Below are 7,189 nucleotides of genomic sequence, written 5' to 3' on the forward strand. Positions count from 1 at the left end.
TGACATAGCTCACTGTGAAAACACGATTTTCTATAAGACCTCCAACTAGCTAGTGTTCTAAACCAAAGGTAGTCACAAGCATTGCTCGCTTTAGAAATCTTGTGTTGTTTCTGCTTAAATAGCTAGTACTTCACACTTTCTCAGAGAGATGATCTGTTCAGTGTAGCTGGGACTCAAGGACACTCTTACCACTATCCTACTGCTCCCAGGGATCTCACTGGGCTGACTTGAGTTGCCACAGGTTATTTCTACCACAGAAATCTCCATGTTTGCTCGTTCCCTGATCAGCAAAGTCCATGGAGGACCTGTTTTACCTGTTGAAGCAATGCTCTGGCCATGCAGCACTGCCACGCTCTACAATCTCCTGATCTCTATCACTATCTTGCAAGAATGGAGAACTTTGTGCTGCCTGAACCTTAAAATCATGTGCAGTGCAATATGGATTAAAAAAAAATACTTGCCTGAAAGATACAGAAGAGCAACATTATATCTAGTTGTGTTAAGATCTAACCTACCAGGTCTTTCCCTCCTTTTCTAAAAAGAACTTGTTTTTCCAGGTCTGTAGAAAGTAATTGGACACCATTATTTTTGTCTATTCACTGTTTTGTCTTTCTGGAATTCCTAATGTACATTTTGAAAGTCTCCATGCTTGATCATATTAAGTCATTAAAATATAGAGGGTTAAATGTACTTTCTCAGCTGCTGAAACAACTCATTACAGTTCAAAAGCATTACACATTTTGTTTATTTTTCATGTATACTGTTTCCCACACTTTACACACACTCCTCAGCTTGATAAATAGATGCAGCTCATTGTGAATCTTGTCTCAGGCCAGCTTGACAGCAATCAATCACTTTGATGAGATAGTGGATTTGTGGGGACTGACTTGCAACCATGTCTTAAAGAATGCTTTGACAAACCACACACGGACACTGTGGCTGAAAAAAAGAGGATTTTAAAGAACTGACGAAGAGATAAGCACAGATCTGTCAGGCCCTGTGGATTTAGCTTGGCTACAGGATTGACACTTTTGTTCTACTGTCACCTGGTAAAAATGGCTTCTGCCATTTTTTGCCCAAAAGCTGGAATATAGCTGTGTACTTTGTTTCACTTGCCCACCTGCATCTCCATATGCATTCAGAGCATTCCAGGAGATATAACAAAACGTGACCGTTGTGTCTCATGTTATACTTCTTTCTCTCACTGTTCAGCACCAAGGAACTTAATGTATTCCTCTCAGCACATTGTCTCAAGGCCAATTTGCTTATTTTTGATTAAATCTCCATGAAAAATGACTTTTAGGTTCAATAGTTAAATAGAAAAATATTTTAAAACTTTGGTTAATATTTTTTTTACAGAAAGGAGCAAATGTAGGAAGTAAAAAAACTGGGAGAAAGTAGTTAGGTAAGGAGTTCTCTTTCCTTAGCCTGGAAGGCTGAGATACTTCACTGACTATTAACTTCAGAAAATATTTAATTTTCTGATATTTGAAATAAGAAAACAATAAGCAAAACAGCACAGAGTTCTGACTTCTTGCCCGACTTGGCAGGTCAGCGTACTGGATAAGCAACTCTCATAGAAAATGAAAATCCAAAGATCAAGGGTTTACTAAAAGGTAAAGGAGCCTGTCATCTTTCTATTTGTGTTAGTCATTTCCTTCTCTCTTAAGCTGCATGGCTGAGCAGATAATAATCCAGCCCTGGGTTTCAAGTCCTCTTTTATGGAGGAAAGGATTTTCCCATGAGTTTGTTACTCATAAATGACACGAGGTCATTAATTACAGTTGGAAATAAAAGGGTTTATTTCCCCAATTTGTCAAATAGACAAAGTTTTTAGTAAACATGAGAATAGAAGAATTTGGAATCAAATTGGTGAATAAAATATTGACAAGAATAAATATCAAGTTTATTGTGTACAGTTATTTTGAGAAAATTAGCTGTCATAAGTTAGTGCTAGCAGAAGGAAAGGGAAAAAGAAAAATGTACCTGCCAAACTCCTCACTCTCCAAAATAGTATGCTCAAAATGGAATAAATTAGCCAAAATACCTCCTGCACAGTATAAATAAATATAACTTGTCAGAGGTGTTACTTGGTCTCCAGATGATCAATCTGAAAGAAAAGCTCAAACCAGATTTCTCCCATCTGCTGATCACACTGATCAATTTGGCAGGTTTACAGAATTCCTAATGCTATTCAACAAAGAAAAGAAATGTGGCTTCAATGGAAAAGTAAATTGGCAAGTACTCTGGGGCAGATCCCAGCAGTGGAAATCAGTCAAGTTTAACCAGTTGGCAGCAGAAATCTATAATTCAAAGTGGAACTGAATTTACACCTGCCTGTTTCTCCAAATATATATTTTTTTTAATAGCATGGCTACAAAATGTTTCTGGGAGTTCAAATGAAAGCTTTTCTGATCTGGAGCTCAGGGAACTCCAGTTCCTTTCCTTCCTCTGTCCAATATTAGACATGATTCCCCTTAGATACTGTTTGTCTAAAGTGGTAAGAAAGAGGAGATACTATACAATTACAGCAATCTCTCATCTATTATACAATAATAGAGTTAAAGAATTGAGTTGAAATGGACTCTTTAAGGTCATCTGGTCCAACTTCCCAGCAATAAAAAGGGACATCTACAGCAAGATGAGGTTGCTCAGAGCCTGATTCAGCCAGTCATAGCAGTACTGATTCTTCCCTCAGAGTAGTAAGCATTCACATTATCGAATCAAACCCAAATTAGCAAATACCTCTAATCTATTGCTCTTCTCTCTCTCATTCAAATTCTGTGAAACCAAAGGAGACAGTTGTCTCGCTCCACATCTCCTTCCCAATCCTATATTCGCTTCAACAGTATGACAAATCTTTCACCTCCCTCCTCCTGATGAAGGAACAGCCCTTTTCATTTTTAAACAGGATCCACTCCGTTTCAGCAGAGTGGCACTGCATTTATTTTTAATAAACCCCTGCCTTGACTGTGTCTACAGCATCAAAGATACATAGGTGCTTAACGTCTCTGAATTTAGTGATTGGTGGCTGAAGGGCTCTATGGATGAGTGCCCAAGTGACCAATTAAGAAACTCATAAGCTTTTCATAATGCCAATAACTGCTGTTTTTTCCTCCCCGTTCTTGACACTTTCCTGCCCTCAGGTTGGACTACCTTGTCACATTCAATTAAGCTGTAAGCAGGACTTCAAAATCCATTTCAACAGCAGACCAGAGATTGCACATTTACACTTTCTCCCTGACTCTTGGTTTACAGGGAGAACCAAACAAATTCAGCCTCTTCTCACACAGCAAGTAATTTCCCACCGTACATATAAATGGTAGGGAGTAAGTAATCCCATCTTGTGGATGGATTTTGCTTCTATCAATGGGCACCAAGGTAGAGCTGCACTCTTCTTTCACTAAGCTATGTGGAGCTGCCTACCAGTAGATGCAGACAGATTTTGTTCTTCTGTGCTTAGCTGTTACTCTTCTAAATTGAAGCCTCAGAGGAAAAAAATAATTATTTTCTACAATTGCTTATTAATCTGAAGGGCTCTGAAAAGTCTTTTTTTCAGGATAACTTTTGAAGACAGGTATTATTGACATAGTACTGAAAATTGCAAAGGCATTTAAACGTTTTCTAAAAACACAGACAAGAGTTGTTCAAGTACAAAAACATTAAATTCTGTTTATTTTTCCCAGTGCTTTCTAACATATTACCCTTAGAGATGTTTTGAGTGCATTTGCCATAGTTAGAATTTATATTAATCTTCTCTATGTGGACGTTTTAGCTTTGTGATCATAGCAAATTCAAACTCTTCTGGTTCTCTGTAACTGCAAGCGAAACTGAAAGCTTATTGCTCTGACTTGCCATTTACAAGCTAGAAATTTTTATTGTGGTTTGGCTGAGTTATGGAATGAAATATAAAATGCATGAAGAATGGGCTACACACCTTATTTAAAAGTATACATGTATGCCAAAGACCTGTTTCATGTATGTAGCAATATGATGGGAAAAGTGTTACAACAGAGGTGCGATAACAGAAGGACTGGCACAGTAGAAAGGATCTATAAAGGAAGGGAAGAAGATCGTTCACCCATATCAGAAGATTCTAGGAAATCTTCACCAAAGAGGGATCTCCAGAAAGAGATCCTTCCCCAGTTGCAGTCAGCCCTTAAATGGGGTCTAAGAGAGGTGCAGCCAGGCTCCACCCCTTCCAGTCACACAGCTGAATTACCTTCACTTGTGCTCCCAGGGCTGACCCAGTCTTTTCCTTAAGTGATGAATCAGTGGTTCAGGCTGTGAAGTGATGGATCTGTGGTTCAACAGTTCCTATACAGTGCATTATATATAAATTGAAAGAAACTAATCACAAACATATACTGATTTTTTTTTTTTTTTTTTTTTTTTTTTTTTACAATTACTAAGTAATTGCTTAGTAATTACTAAGTTTTTTTTTCTATTGACAAAGTTTAAGAATTAGCTCTTTCCCCTTAACATGCTAGGATACTTCCTCATGTGAAATTGTCATTGAATTTACTAGTAGACTTTTGGTGAGAACTTTTTATAGACACATACATATTCACATAAGCAATTGTCACATTCGTGACAGAAACCAACAATATAATGAAAACTATGCCTAACTAAAGTTTATTAAATGAAGAAGCTCAAACTACTCCTGACCTTGTAAAGCCTTCAACTTTAAGAACTATTAAAGTTCAAAATTAATTAGATGAATATAACAAGATAGAAAGCACACTAATGACAGCAAAATTCCAGACTACAGCAAGCAAGGAATTGCTCAAATACAACAGCTGTAGATACAGAAACAAAAAAAAGAAACCATTTACCTTTACAAGGACTCAGGTATGGAGGAATATCCAGTAAGAAACTCCTGCCTCCCTTGCCAAACCTTAAATGAGGTTTAGGAAGGGGTGGACCTTGGCGCCACTCCTTCTTCTCACTCAAATACATTGCGTGCAGCTGAGCTTCCCTGGTTAGCCCTTCCCACCAGGTGCTCAGTCATTGTTTCAGGGCATGACTTAGCGTTTCTACTACAAGAGTAATGCATAGAGGGCGAACATAATAAAATAATGATTCAGTGTGAGTATTGAGTAATTGTCACCTTCAGAGCTATATCCAGATAAAACTGAGTGCAGACCAAAGAGATAGAGTGAAAAGAGAGAAAAATTATGTTGGAGGAAATAGGACCAAAGAAAGTGCTGAAAACAGAATAAAATGATTATTAATTGCTTCTGGTCTAATAAAGATAATTGAAGATACAAGATAAATCATTTACTTTTTTGTTATTGCATTTCAATATGGGAAAAAACATAGCGTCAGGTAACACTGAAATGCTTTCTCAACAACCTACTTAGCTAAATCTCTGGACAACGGGAAATATTACAAAAATAGAGCACTGAGATTACTGCTTATGCAGCAGGTTCTGTCAAAAAATACACAGGAACAGTGATGGAAAAGTGGTAACGCTATTTGTTCACTGTTGCCTGCTAAGGCTTAAATTATTGATTTATTTAGGCTTTTAATGAGGAATAGCTTCTTTTGCAGCTTTCTTAGAAGTATAAAAAACCTGAAGGGAAAAAAGACTTCTTAACATTTTGGAGAGGTTATTCTACTAAACTGTGAAATTCAACACAGCCTAAACATGAGTGTACTTTCATTGACTTCCATGAACCTATGTGGAAAATAAAGGCCATCAATTTTCTGTGTTTTTATGCAAAATGGCAGGAGCAAAGCCAAAATATCTGTTAAAATCAGGCACTACATTTTAGAAAAGGCCAGGATAGAACTGAATGTTCCATTACAATTAAAATATGCAAACTAATGACTTGTTTTCTTTGTAGAAGAACAAATTGAATGTATCTTCAATTAATTTGCCTCTTACTTGGTCTTTGAACTGTACCTGACAATCAGTTACAGTGTTATTCCACGTGGCTGTCTAAATGGCATTTCTTATGGGTTGCCATGTTAAAACAACCAGTTTGGTGAAATATATTTTCCAGAGCTAACTATTTTCTTATGATAGAGCATGAATACACACAAACTGATGGTAAATTAACTTGAAAGGGAGGATGATAATTTGAAATATGATGAAATTGTGCCAACTTATTTGGCAATTGATAATCATTTCTAGTCTATAGGCACAACACATTATACAAGCAAAAGACGAATCTTGTTTTGTGAAACTTTCTGAGAGCTTGGATATTTGTCATCCAAAAATTAGTATTAAAAAAAAAAAAAAAGGAATCAGATCAGCAAAGTCTTAACATGGTGATTTTTGGGGGCGTATTTTATTTGTGTGTTTTGTTTTTTCTTCTCAGGTTTCAAGGAGTATATTTCAAGCATTTTAGTGAGTGGTTATAGAAACACAGGTAGGACATTGTAAATTTAATTGGATATTCCCTTACCCATTGATATTTTTGTTGTTTTCTACTACGATCATAGAGATGGTCAGGAAGGAACTTGAAGTGGCTGACTTGCCATTCCTAACTTCAACTACTGAAATGGAGGAAAGGAAATCTGTGTGGAATAGCAGTAATATCTATGATGTATTATTGAAATAGTTTATAACAGATCCTGGTTATGGAACTGGCCCATGTGAATGTTAATTAGCACAGGTACTCAGGAGCTCTATGCTATGCTTTATATTAGATTATTCTGCCCAGCTTACTAAAGATTTGTATGCTTAAAATATTTGAATATTCTAACAATTTACAGAACATATTCCCCTTCAGAAAAAAAACCACCATTTCTAACCACAGAATTTGCAGAGAATCTGAAGGAATCAACTCTAACATATAGTTTACAAAAGACTGAGAAAACTATAGCAAAACTATGTCAAAATTAATAGAGATATAGTTAAGTGAATCATGTAATAACTTTGTTCTATGAGGAAAACAACACAGAAGATAAATATTCTCAGCTGGATGCAGTATTTCTGGGTAACAGTATTATAGAGTTTTTAATTTAAAAATTATATTTTGGGTGATTAATATTGTCAAAAAGATAAATAATCTGCCTCAATATAAATAAAGATTTAGAAAATTGTACGTAAGAGTTTTACCCAGTGGTTGTATATCATTGTCAGGTAGAGCAAAAACTCAGGGACTGAAGGCACAAAGGTCCGCCATGGAGTAGCAGAGTGCTCTTACAGACACATTATTATTTGCTATTTGCAAATTAA

The 7,189-nt window shown here is 36.3% G+C and overlaps 1 long non-coding RNA gene across 1 annotated transcript; it reads right to left on the reverse strand.

Moving 5' to 3' along the window:
• Positions 1-773: 773 nt before the first annotated feature.
• On the reverse strand, positions 774-4,859 carry LOC149918475 (uncharacterized). Its single transcript, XR_016465495.1, has 3 exons — positions 4,836-4,859; positions 4,223-4,317; positions 774-939 (listed from the first exon to the last, which is right to left on the reverse strand). It is a non-coding gene; the product is annotated as an uncharacterized LOC149918475 (long non-coding RNA).
• Positions 4,860-7,189: the final 2,330 nt, after the last annotated feature.

The sequence above is a fragment of the Phasianus colchicus genome, chromosome 3 (assembly GCF_987193195.1).
Source record: "Phasianus colchicus chromosome 3, bPhaCol1.hap1.1, whole genome shotgun sequence".
Lineage (NCBI taxonomy): Eukaryota > Metazoa > Chordata > Aves > Galliformes > Phasianidae > Phasianus > Phasianus colchicus.